General features: G+C 37.2%; 1 protein-coding gene across 6 annotated transcripts in view; it reads left to right on the top strand.

Annotated features, from left to right (window-relative positions):
* Positions 1–4,506: 4,506 nt before the first annotated feature.
* The window catches only part of phf21ab (PHD finger protein 21Ab), a 43,331-nt gene continuing 33,499 nt past the window's right edge, over positions 4,507–14,338 (top strand). For all 6 annotated transcript variants that reach the window (XM_061721552.1, XM_061721551.1, XM_061721550.1 and 3 more), the window contains exon 1: positions 4,507–4,711. The gene's annotated coding sequence lies outside the window, so the exon portion shown is untranslated. The remainder of the gene's footprint in view (positions 4,712–14,338) is intronic.

The following is a 14,338-nucleotide window of genomic DNA, read 5'->3' as shown; positions in this document are numbered from 1 at the left end:
CCCATCCAGGGTCACAGGATAGACTGGAGTCTGGATGTTTAGTTTTGTAACGCAACAGTGCTAACCACGAGACCCTGATCTGACATTGTCTTGCTTTAAATACATGGATGTCTCTGAAAAAGATGTCATCTTGAAGGCAGCATATGTCGCTCTAATACTTTGTACTATTTGCACTTTCCTGCAGTGATGCTGCCATCGCAGAAGTATAAATGACCTTTACCAAGCACACTAATATGCCCCATGGTCTTTTTTGTTCTTGGTCTTTTTTGTCTTAGCCCAGAGCTAACTGCACTAATTTACATTCATAAAACAAGATCTGGAATTCAGATTTGTTTCACCAGAATTTACTCTCCAACAGGTGATGGTGCAACCTCAACGCCTCCGAGCACAGAGGTTTTGACAGACCTCTGGACAAAATTAATATACATTGTAGTTACAGTGCAGTGTAGGCTTGTTTTGTACAGCAACATCTTGTAGCATTTGTGAATTTGGCTTAGTACTGCCATGTTGACAAAGTTGTACCAAAGAAAGGCCATCACTATGTTGCTCATGGACAGTTCTAGATGCAGCACCATCTGTGGGATTGGAGGTCATGGGTGTCCAGCTTCAGCTTGCACTCTTGCCTTTATGTTCAGGAATTCGTCTAAATGTTTTTACATGGTTTAATTAATATATTTACTGTATAATAAACAGTATAAAAACCATTTCCAGGACCATTGTTTTCAAAGCATGCCAACCAAACCAACTACTTCTGATTTTGTGCTGTCAAAGTATTGATTACATCATCTTGCATCGGATTTATTTGTAAAGTAGAGGATATCCATATTTGGTGCTACCCAACAACAGTTGAAAGTCCAGAATGTAGAAGTGCTCAATTACAACCAGAAAGTACCAGAAAGAAACAATATTAGATAGCATATATGGTTAGTATTTGCCATCTTCCGCTTTTAGATCACTTCTATGCACAAAAGTGTTTTTTTATTATTTTTTTGTGATAGATTGTCAAAAAATAGGGAGGAAAAAAATCAATTAAAGTCAATAGGTATCTGTTACAAAACAAATTATGTTCAAGTCGGGGTTCAATCCAGATGTCAAAGGGATTGTATGCTTACTGTAGATGTCCAAGATGATGACAAATATCAGAAATGGCCAGTGTGAGGCTGTTTTTTACAACTGTAGCTGCACACCAAACAGGCCAAACACCACACAAAGGTTAAGAAATAAGAAACACATGAAAAGATTTGATGAAAACCCCTCATGGTCACTGAAATAACTTGAAACTGATGAAAGGAAAGAGAAAAAAAAAGACAATGATTAATGAGTATCACACATACTGTAGCTTTTGAGCCATCACCGATAAGATCACTAATAAACAAACAAATGAAACCTGGCCTAGGAAAACGAGTTGCTACCCCTAGAAACTGCAGAAAATAATTTGACCATATTGACATGTTAAACCAAAGTGCGTCCTATAATTAACATATTAAGGTGTCTTGCAGTCACTCAGTTTGATTATTTAATGGATGAAAAGTCATCATGGTGGTGTTCGCTCGCTGAACATGGACCAGCGAAAGCAAAGGGGAGAGTTGTTGGAGGTCAGAGAGAAAATTATAGACAAGCATGTTGAGCAATAGACGAGCAAAGGCTGAAGGCTAAAAGAGCATGTCCAACCAGCTTGACGTTCCTGTGACTAATGTTGGAAACTTCATTCAGAGGTTTATGTTCCGCAGGACTGTAACCAAGCTCCCTAAAGCTGATGACAAAATGAAGAGATGGACGATACAAATGATAACCAAAGACCACAGAACAACTTCCAAAGAGGTTCAAGGTGAACTTCATAGTCAAGATCCATCAGTGTCAGATCTCACATTCTATGAAGGTAAGAGACAAAGTGGACGACTGAGGAGGACTAAACTGTTGGAAGTAAATTATAATGAACAGAAGACTGTACTGCGAAACATGGAGGAGGTTTGATTATGTTCTGAAGCAGCTTTGCTGTGTCTAGTACAGTCTGTATTGAATGTTTGCAGGCACAATGAAATCTCTATCGAGATATTCTGGAGTGAAATGTGCTGCCCAGTGTCAGAAAGCTTGGTCTCAGTCACAGGTCATGAGTCCTCCAACAGGATAATAACCCAAAACACACAACTAAAAACACCTAAGAATGGCTGTGAACAAAACACTGGATGATCCTAAAGTGACTCTCCATGGCGCCTTGATAACAAACAGCAAAGTGACAGTTTGTAACCCTTTTAGATAGGTAGGCTGATTGAAGACACTTGTTGATAAATGGACACTTAGCTTATCCAGGCAGCTTTCATTAATTAGTTGTTTTTTTTTCCAATGATTCTGTTGAACCACACTTCTCAGAAGCAATGTCTGATTTTCGTTTGTCAATGTTCATTAAATTATTATAACTTTTGCCAGTTTAAAGTTTTTTCAGTGATCATTGTGTGCTTTTGTTTTTTGAACACATCATCAACACATTCTCCCACATGTGTACTAAAGAGGGCGAGGGATGCCATATTCCCTGATATTGCGACACACCCTTTCGTCCCCTTTCTGCAAAAGTGGAACCACAAGTCTACTGCCAACCCAGATGCACTGCGACCAGTGTTCACGTAACGTTACAAACGGAATATAATCAAAAACAAAATGAGATTAAATAAAAAAGGCCTCATAATTAAATAAACATACAGTATAACGTGTGTTCACAGCGACATGGGATTTTAGTTTAAATTTAGATTTGGACATTTGAGGTGAACCAGTAATCAGAAGCCATCTGAAGTCGTCTCCCACGTGTTAATTAAAGACCCACTTGTAAGAATTAAACCGCTTTCAACTAATCTAATAAGAAAAGCAAATGTTTTCCTTTTCCACTGTTGCCTTCATGATTTTCTTTTGCATTTTTAATCTTTTTAAACACATTTTGACATCAGTAAAGATAAGGGCACACCCTCAACTGTTTTTGAGCTTTAATATAGGTTGAACAAGTGAACAGCAATCATTTCAGTAATAAGATGCCAAAAGAAGCCACAAAAGAAGCTGCTGCAAAGGATCATGTAAAGACACTGTTGTGGGAGGTTAGTACACTAAAGGTTTATATGTGATACAAAAGGTGTAATATTTTCCTTTTAAAAGTGTTTAAGTGTGAATTAGAGAAATTAATTAATCAGAAATGAATGCCTTCATAGAGATTGAATTCAGTTGAAAGCGCTTGACAAGTGACGCAGTGTAAATGCCAAATTAAATTCTAAAATAGTAATAACTAAATAAATAATTTGAATGTTAACCATTAAAATGACTAAATAATTAACCTATGCTGTGTATATATATATATATATATATATATATATATATATATATATATAGGACATATAAACCAAATATTATTTAGAGGATAAATACAGTGTATATATATATATATATATATATATATATATATATATATATATATATATATATATATATATATATATATATATATATATATATATATATATAATATATTATAATATAATATATTATATATATATATAATATTTTCCTCTTAAAAGTATTAAGTGTGAATTAGAGAAATTAATTAATCAGAAATTAATGCCTTCATAGAGATTGAATTCACTTGAAAGTGCTTGGCAAGTGACGCAGTGTAAATGCCACATTAAATTCTAAAATAGTAATAACTAAATAATTAACCTAATGCTAATATATATATATATATATATATATATATATATATATATATATATATATATATATATATATATATATATATATATATATATATATATATATATATATATACTTGTATATTTACTGTGTTTATCCTCTAAATAATATCTGGTTACATTCCTCCGCTGATGCAGTTCTTTGTCACTTGACAGAGGAACAAACAGTGGAACAGAAGAAAAAGGCCGTGCCACCTGTCCTCTTCCTCCTCCTCCTCCTCCTCCTCCTCATCCTCCACAAAGTGCAACAGACCGGCGGCTCCTGCAGCCGAATATGGAGGTTGAACAGCGGCTGCTGCCAGTGAGCGGACGGCCCGAATCCGAGGACGAGCAGCGCGGAGCCGCTCACGCAGCACAACAACACAGCGCAATGGTCCGCTCCGCCGCCGAGTTTCACTGTGTTTCGGCGTGTTTCACTGTGTTTCGCCGTGTGTGTGATTGTGTACGTGTGTGCAGACTTTCTCTCCATAGAGTTTCACTGAGTTTACATCCGGGCTTTTTCCCTAGGCAATGGGAGTCGCAGCACTACCGTTCCTTAGGCAAAGTGAAATAAATTCGCCGCACCGACACAAAAAGTAGTCCGCTTTTCGAACACATTTTATCCCCACTTAGCGTCGTCGATTACCCCGATTTGACGAACTTTAACAGGCACACGAGCAAATACCAAACGCTTTGTGGCGTATAAACGAGCATCCGTGGGACGGGAGAGTAGTTTTTGTCCCCCTTCCTCCAGCTCCGGAGCGCAGGGATCTGTGCCGTGCTAAGGCTGAGCTGAATGAGATTGAAGAAGAGTTCTTCTTGTTTTGTAGCTTCAGTTTCTCTGTTTTTACACAATTTCCACTAAAACTACATCTAAAATACAACAACAAATTCCAGCTCCGCGGGAAGGAGGCGACCGGACTGTTTGTGAGCTGTTATCCCAACCGAGGATCGGCTTCAAAATAGATATATATTTAATTAATCTGGAGGAAGACTGCTGCTGAGTAAGTGCACATTGGGGCTTTTTTTAATTTCATAACTTTAATTTTTCCCGTGTTGTCAAAGTTCACGCGTGTGCTGCCGGCCGCCTCGGGCCGTTATATTGGTGTCCGTGTGCGGGGCAGGTGTGTGAGCCCTCGGCCGGCGTGTGTTGCGTGTGTTTGCGTGTGTTTTAGCCGCCGTGTTTCTTATTCTAGGAGTTGATGTTTCTGGAGGACAAGGGGCCGACAAGAACTTAAGGCTGGTTTATGGTTCCGCGTCGCAACGACGCAGAGGCTACGGCGTAGGGTACGCGTGCGACGCACGTCGCACGCGTACCCTACGCCGTAGCCTCTGCGCCGCCTTAACGCACAACCATAAACCAGGCTTCCACCACCGCCGCCTGCTCTCCTCTCCTCTCTCCGCCAAGCAATTTTTCCCCCCTCTGAAAAAGATGGCGTGTCCCGGGACTGATTTCTTTTCCTTCTTCCTCTTTTTCCCCCCGCACACATCTCCACCTCCAGCTCGTTATTGATCTTTCCTGCAAGTTTTCTCGGCGTGCTGGTGGGCGCTAGCCCGGCGCGGCTAGCAGGACGGCTAGCGTTAGCCGCCTAGCCGCTAACGTGATCCACTTGTTCTCCCAGAGAGAGAGCGGAGCGACCGCAGCAGCTCGGGGGGATGTGGGTCGCTCTGGCTCGGCCACGCTGGGGAGAAAACACCGGCACAAAAACCACCACAAAAACCACAACACACACACGCGTCGACCCCCCCTAAATGAGCCAGTTTTAACCGCTGCGTGACGGCGGGGTGGCAGCTTTTCCTCTCGGGTTTAGGGGGTTTATTACTAAGGGGGGAGTAATAAGAGCGTTATAAAACGTTTATTTCTACTAAAACACACACTTTTGCAGTATTTGGAGTGGGGTTTTTTGGCGGCTCTCAGAGCTTAAACCTCCATTTTAGCAGGCTGACTTGTTCTGGTGCCGTGGCCTCTGCAGCGGCGGCGTGTGGTGCTGATGGAAGTTTATCCACACAACTTCATTCACGTCCCACCCGGACTGAGAGCAATTACTACAATTAACCCGCGGACACGGTCTGGGCTGGTAACGGTCCGGCCACACGGTCCGCTGCAAAGTTATTACACACAATCTGCCTGTTTTACATTCTAATTAAGTACAAATACAGCACTTGGTTGGAGTTTAGTTCATGGTTTTTGGGAAAAACATCCTTATCTCTCTAATGCACTTTATTGATAATAATAATAATAATAATAATAATACTTTTATATATATATATATATATATATATATATATATATATATATATATATATATATATATATATAATTTTTTTTGGTCAAAATTCTTAAGTGCATTAGAGAGATAAGGATGTTTTTCCACAAACCTTGAACTAAACTCCAAGTTTTTTACACTAGATTTTTTTTCACAATTCAAAACAATCAATCAACTAGATTACAGGTGCTCCTTTTTAGAGCTTTTGGATAAGGCCTTTAGACAAACAAGACAAACTACTTCAGCACTAACAGAGTGGAAAGGAAGTACTTGATTCTTCCTGTTATATACATTGTATTTCATGTTTTACTATGTCTCAGAAAAAAATACATTTTTTCTTACATAGTAATCATTTTACCTCCTATGTAATTACATATTTATTATTATTATTATTATTATTATTTATTTATTTTTTTTTGTATATACTGATTTCTTGCAAGGAGCTAAGTGGTAGGCCTACTTAGTTTTTGTGGGGGCTGGTAACGGTCCGGTAACACGGTCCGCTGCAAAGTTATTATTACACAATCTGCCTGTTTTGCATTTTAATTAAGTACAAATACAGCACTTGGTTGGAGTTTAGTTCATGGTTTTTGGGAAAAACATCCTTATCTCTCTAATGCACTTTATTGATAAAAAAAATAAAAATAAATAATAATAATAATAATAATAATAATAATAATAATAATAATAAATATATATATATATTTTTTTTTTTTTGGTCAAAATTCTTAAGTGCATTAGAGAGATAAGGATGTTTTTCCACAAACCTTGAACTAAACTCCAAGTTTTTTACACTAGATTTTTTTTCACAATTCAAAACAATCAATCAAGTAGATTACAGGTAGGGCTGTTCGATTTTGCCCAAAAATAAAAATCTCGATTTTTTTTTTTTTTTTTTTTTAGTATATACTGATTTCTTGCAAGGAGCTAAGTGGTAGGCCTACTTAGTTTTTGTGGGGGCTGGTAACGGTCCGGTAACACGGTCCGCTGCAAAGTTATTATTACACAATTTGCCTGTTTTACATTTTAATTAGTTAGTTAGTTAGTTAATATTTATTTCGGTCAATCACAAACATAAAAATCAACAAACAAGATAATACAGGGTTTTCCCTGGTCAACATTGTGATTATTTTGACCGAAAAGGTCTGGGCTTGAAGCATAAAGCTTATCTTGCCCACCTTTTAACAGAATAGATTATACAAAAAGAACAAATGAAGTATCATAAGTCTACACAAAATAGTAATAATAATAACAATAATGACGATGATGATAATAATAATAGTAATAATAATAATAATAATAATAGCAATAATAATGATAATAATAATAATGATAGCTCTGAAAACAGAAAGTATAATTAAGTACAAATACAGCACTTGGAGTTTAGTTCAAGGTTTGGGGAAAAAACATCCTTATCTCTCTAATGCACTTTTTTGATAAAAATAATTAAATAAATAAATAAATATATATACATATATATATGGGTCAATGACGTGATGCCTATATTTTCTGAAAAACTGATTTTTTTCAATTCAAAAAAGGTTTAAATGGACTCACTTGAATTTTACAAAAAATACTAGTTATTTGGGATTTTGTCGTTGTTTTAAGCGTCAAAATGTCATGTGGTGCGACTGTCCGACCATGACTCTTGTTTTGAAAACTTTTTTTGAAATCACTAAATGTTGTTTTGAATTGTGAAAAAAAAATCTAGTATAAAAAACTTGGAGTTTAGTTCAAGGTTTGTGGAAAAACATCTTTATCTCTCTAATGCACTTAAGAATTTTGATAAAAATATATATATATATATATGTATGTATGTGTGTGTGTGTGTGTGTATAAAGTATGATAAAAGAGTAAAGGAGCACAGAAAAGAAAGTACTTCCAGTGTCTAATATCAATGGTCAAATACTGTATTATACTGGTACTCCACAAAAACTAAGTACCACTTAGCTCCTGGCAAGAAATCAGTATATACTAAAAAAAAATAATAATATCGATATTTTATAACAACACACATGGATTTACGCGGTTGTCACCGCACTTTTGTTCATGCACTTCAATTTGTCCAGCTGTACAGTGTTTACATTTACAAGACTGGGAGACAGTGAGGTACTATGCAAAATTAAGTTGCTTACTGACTTTTCAGTATTAGAAACAAAGCATTTCACTGTCCTGGTTTATATAAAACATGTTATTAATGTTCATGCACTTTAATTTGTCCAGCTGTACAGTGTTTACATTTACAAGCCTCGGAGGCAGTGAGGCAAATGCACTTTCTTTGTACATTGTATGAAGTTTTGGCATTGAATAAATGCATAACTACAGACGTTTTCCTTTTTATGGGTATTTTTTTCTTTTTCAGTCACATATATCATGATATATCGTTGATGAAATTTCTTACAATATATCAAATATCATAGATATCATGTATCATGATGTTATCTTGGGCCACATATCGCCACAGTATTGAATCGTGAGTTACCCGTATCGTCCCACACCTAATTGTAATTACATAGGAGGTAAAATGACTACCATGTAAGAAAAGATGCTCTATTTTTCAATGCAAGGCAGAGATGAAAGCAAGTATAAAGCAGCACAGTATCAAACACTTCATTTTCCCAAGTAGCTCAAATCGGTACTTTCATCCAGTAGTACTTTATATCTGATCTCAAATCCACAACCTTAGTACCGACTCCAGCTGATGTCAGCACTGAGAGTATTTTTTTTGTTGTCTTTTCTCTCTAAAATATGGTGGAGTACAGTGGTACCGGTACCACGGTCCGGTACCACGGTCTGTTACCACTGCCCGGTACCGCGGTCCGGTACCACCTACCTCGGTGCCGCCATTGCACTCAAGAGGTACTTGTGTCCAACATTAGTACTTCCATTTTCTTTTATTTGTACTCCACCATATTTTAGAGGGAAAAGACAAAAAAAAAAACACTCTCAGTGCTGACATCAGCTGGAGTCGGTACTAAGGTTGTGGATTCGAGATCAGATATAAAGTACTACTGGATGAAAGTACCGATTTGAGCTATTTTTTTTTTTTATTATATTTTTTTAATCAAAATTCTTAAGTGCATTAGAGAGATAAGGATGTTTTTCCTCAAACCTTGAACTAAACTCCAAGTGCTGTATTTGTACTTAATTAAAATGTAAAACAGGCAAATTGGGTAATAAAAACTTTGCAGTAAGACTTGAAATGGACATATGACTTAAAATGTATCTTGTAACACTGATTGCTGTATTGTGTGTGTGTGTGTGTGTGTGTGTGTGTGTGTGTGTGTGTGTGTGTGTGTGTGTGTGTGTGTGTGTGTGTGTGTGTGTGTGTGTGTGTGTGTGTGTGTGTGTGTGTGTGTGTGTGTGTGTGTGTGTGTGTGTGTGTGTGTGTGTGTGTTTTTTATACTAGATTTTTTCAAAACAATCAATCAAGCAGATTGCAGATGCTCCTTTTTAGAGCTTGGATAAGGCCTTTAGACAAACAAGTGGAAAGGAAGTACTTGAAGCTTCCTGTTATATACTGTACATTGTATTTCATGCTTTACTATGTCTCAGAAAAAATACATTTTGTAGCATTAAATGACTGACAGCTGTGTTTAGTACTCTGTATAGATGGAAAACTTATATCTGAATACCAATAGACCTTTGTAACAGTTTTTAAACTGTACTGATAAGAAACAAAGTACTTTCCATCTTTTTAACATAGTGGAGTATTATTGATATGTAAAGCATTGTGTTGCTTTTGTCAGAAAGCAGAATTATATGTGTATTACTATTTTGTACTCCTGTAGGCGTCTGAAGATGTATTGTGCTTTTTAACTACTTCAGTCACTTGACAGTTGTTATTAATTCAGGTACCAACTTCATGACCATTTTGAACTACTGCTACTACTAAGTTTCATTGTTCAAAGTATACTTGCTTACTTTTAGGAAGTTATGTGGAGCTCTTGCCATCTCCTGCCCCTACTATCAACAAAAAAAGTAGTTTTATTTCCCGTTTTAGAGGGGTCCGCTTAGCTAAAAACATCACATTTTCCTCTGCTCATTTCCACAGAGTTTTGTTGTACCAAGTTTCTGAAATTTCAATTCATCCATCATTTTAGTTTTTTTTTTCTTTCTGTGGTATATATTTTTTCATCACAGTTTCAGGCCGATGTCTGAATGGCTTCCACAGGTAGTTAAATTACAGTTTTAGATCTGGCTGGACCATGTCATCCTGAGTGCAGTAAACAACTTTTCTGTAGGTGTCCTTTTTTTTTTTTTTTTTTTTAATACAAAACAGCAAAGCAGACTAATGTTACCTCTTAATTGAGCTTGCAGGGAGTGGATTATAGTATTAGAAAACTAAGTGGAGAAAAACTTTAAGAAAAGTGTTTTCAAAAATGTACTTTACAAAAACGACATACATGGTTCTAAAGGAATAAAGCGTTTTAAGTACCAGCGCATTAGTAGTCTTGAGAAGTACAGCTGCTGTAGTTCAGAAGCAGATGTTCCTCATATTTAGATTTTCACCTTCATTTGAACCAGTATTGTGCTGCACTTTAAAGTATTGTATATTTTGCTGCGGTGCATTTATCTTTGAGCTTAAATGAATCTGAAAGTGTGTTGCAGCATCTTACAGTGATTTAATGTGCAATGTTAAAAATTTAATTTGTACACTGTGGATGACATCAGATCTTCTCATAACAGAGCACTTGGTGCGTTGCATCGCAACTCCTTTGCACGGGCCCGTGTTAGTGAAGTACTTTTCCTCAAGTACTAGTACAACATTAAATTCCTAGTTCTCAAGGTTTTGGATCATGAGGTAAATTTCAGCTCCAAACTTCTTCACATCAGATAATACATCATCTCACAAACCCTTACATTTATGTTATCATTTTGCAAATTTGTATCTTAAAAGTTACTGAGAGTTCTGAGGCTTTTCTTTGGGAAAATGTGGAACTTTTCTACGTGAAGTTAAACTGCAAGAGGCAGCGTCTTCGCAGCAGGGGGAGCTGCAGGCCAGAGTCAAAGGGGCAAAAGAGAAAACAGGAGTTTGAAGTGAAAGAGCAAACTTCTTATGCACTATCCATCAGTACTTTTCTTTTGTATTCTTTCTTCTCTCCCCTTCGATTTCCACTGCTCTTGTATTTCTCCTCATTTCTGCTCTAAACCTTTCTGTTTTGAATGAAATGATTGGAGTGGAGGCGGCCTGTCGGCCTGTCGGCCTGCTTCTGCCTCTGCTTCTGTTAGAACTTCTGTTAGAGGGTGAACCCCTCGGTGGTGAATGCTCAAAACTCCTTTTTGGCCCGTCCAGGTTGGACAGGGGCTTCTGATGGCTTTGTGTTACCTTAATTTGATCACATGACATTCATTGAACAGATGTTTTCACCTCAAAGCGACTTACAAACAGAATGGAAGTGCAGTCAGTATGTATGATATTTCTCAAAGGTTAATTTAATCATTTGCATTTTTATAACTGCTGGGCAAGCTGGATTTAATCTTTTTTTTTTTTTTTGCATAACTGTTGGTTGTGTTGGACTCGTGGCTTTGCAATGGAACTTTTTGTACTGACAGAATTAGTTTGATATAAACGGTTTTGTTTTAGGGAAACTTTTATATGAAACAAAGCATGAATCGAGTTCTGGAGAATCACACTTGGAAACTTTAGAGGCATTTGTACCTTGTAAGAAATATATTTTAGGATTTAGCTTTTCTAGGAAAAAACTGTTCCCATTTATTTCAGGTATGAATATATATTCTTTCTGTGGTGTCTTGCTGAGTGAGCTGATGTGTCCGTGTAAATGTCTACACCATTCTCTGTCAGTGATGATTTGATTGTTGGAGGTTCAGTAAATAAAATCAGTTATTGTTAGGAGAAAAGACCAGAGAAGTAAGAAGGATTCTAATGTTTTTTTTCTTCTTTCTGATTAATCATCTGACTAGTCCTCAGAATCATCTGATGAAGTCCCTGATCCCGGGGTTATTCATTGCTGAGGCTTTTATTTGTGAAAGTGAGCCATTTAATACAGAGAATCACAAGGATACTGTCATTCATGCTGCATATTACAGTCTTTTTTTTAATCAAAATTTTCAAGTGCATTAGAGAGATAAAGATGTTTTTCCACAAACCTTGACCTAAACTCTAAGTGCCGTATTTGTACTTAATTAAAATGCAAAACAGGCGAATTGGGTAATAAAAACTTTGCAGTAAGACTGGAATTGGACATATGACTTAAAATGTCTCTTGATCGCTGTTAGCAATGTTAGAGAAGTATTTCTTGCTCTGTGTTGTTCAGGAGATGCATCAACTTTGGAAAACTTGTGGGCTACAGAATATGACGGATCCTTTACTGTCAGAAATTCCTTTTTTTCCTCATTATGGATTGAAGTCTTTTCTTAAAGAAGGTAGCACAGGCGTCAGACTGCGTGCTCTACTCAGTTTGTTTAGCCTCTTAGCCTTTAACTGTACAGCAGTCGGGATGCTCAGCAGGCTAAAGTGTTGAACTAAGTTCATTGCCAAAAGAGTTATTTTTTACCTTAAACATATGGAGGGGTTCCAGCCTTACCCACAGTGAAAAATGTCCACACCCAAGAATGATGGGAGACGGAAAAAGATATTTTTCTCCGCTTGATCCTCATGTTACCATTTACAGCTGGTCAAAGTCGGTCCGTTCCGGTCCCAGCCAAATAATCGCTGCATCCCTGTAAGATACCACAGAAAATCACAGGAGAAATTCTATCTGAGTACGAGTGTCTCCACACTGCTCTTTTTGCAGGAAAATCCACTCTCGTTATCATTTATAAACAGCTCTCCTCTTATCATGTGATACATGCAAGTACTTCTGTACTAAAAGTGCATTTTATGAAGCAATGACATGATTATACACAGTATCAGAAATGTATGACAAGCATGCACACGTTCTAAATCCTTTATTATTAAAGACATGTCCCTGGCAATAAAACAACACCAGCTTCCCCAGCTTTTGGTTTTTTATGTGTAACTTTAGTTTTGAGGTGAGGTGTAACTTTAGTTTTGTGGCTGAAGTGTATATTTAGTTTTGTGGCTGAAGTGTAACTTTGATTTTTGTGGCTGAGGTGTAACTTTCCATATGACTCCATTCTGTGTAAAAGCCCAGCATGTTTCTGTCAGTTTTGCTGTAGAGGCTCTTGAAATGAAAGAGGGGAAAGTGAAAGTCTGATCATGGTGGAGCTGTTGTTTGTGTTTTTGGGCGTGTGACTTGTTTAACTTTGTTCAACTCTGAGTGATGGTAGAAGTGTTGATATTTGTGCTGCCTCTGACTTATTTGACTTTAATTTTTCAAACTTTACATATGCAACCTACTGTATATATGCTTTAGGTTTTACCAAACTTGGTATTAACCGTTAATGTATATACGCAGACAAAGGAGAAAAAAAGAATAAAACAACCTGTTCTAGTCCGTCTTGTAAAATGATGGAATTTAATTGCACCCAGACACTTCCCTGCTGAATTTCTTGCTGCTCAATATTGATCACTGAAACTAACTCTAATCCTGGTGTTTCCCCGGCAACCTGAAGTGAGGTGGTCAGTCTTGAGACCTGGAGAAATGTCTGGCAAATCATCTTTGTCGAATACTCCACATCAGTAAATAAATATCTGTATTCTTATGATAATTTCTTTCCCTTGAAGGCCCTTATGTGAGCATGTCATTGATTAAATTTTTTTTTAATGTGTATATATATATATATATATATATATATATATATGTGTGTGTGTGTGTGTACTTGCTGTTTTTAAGTAATTCTATTAACGTTTAGTTGCTAAGTATGTGGAGGCAGATGCTGTTGTTAAAGAATTAATTCGTTTTATTTGCTTGGTGCCAGATCAACCTAAGTCCTCTATGTGTGATCTCTGCTTTACAATTCAGTATGAATGATACCTGAGTTTCTCCATCGCATGAAGTAGGATGCACTTCTCCTTTCACTGTAATGTGAGCTTGTTTTCTTCCGAGTGAAGGCATTTTTACAAGACTATAAGTAAAGTAAAACAGCCACCAGTGAGCTGTTGTTGCACGCCCAGCACCAACTTGTCTGTGTCGTTGCCTCGCTTGGTCGACTGGCTGCGTAACGTTTAATAGTGATGAAAGGCTGCATGTTAAAAGCTGTTATGTGAACACTGTGTGGTGCTGAGATGAAGTCTGGACGCATATCATGCCTCAGAGTGCAGCATAGTGCAGTATGTTAGGCCCCGGTTATTGATCAGATCTGTCCTGACACGCACAGACGCCAAATCTTTAAATCGGTCTTTAGAGTGACTTCAGCACAGATCGAGGACGCCGTCTTTGTGGAGTCTGTCACACTGCTGAAGCTTATCGATGAGCTGAGTGAGGCCCGCAAATTAAT

This window comes from Cololabis saira, chromosome 5, assembly GCF_033807715.1.
Source record: "Cololabis saira isolate AMF1-May2022 chromosome 5, fColSai1.1, whole genome shotgun sequence".
Classification (NCBI taxonomy): Eukaryota; Metazoa; Chordata; class Actinopteri; order Beloniformes; family Belonidae; genus Cololabis; species Cololabis saira.
Note: the sequence above shows the minus strand (reverse complement) of the source record. Positions and strands in the feature narration are given on the sequence as shown.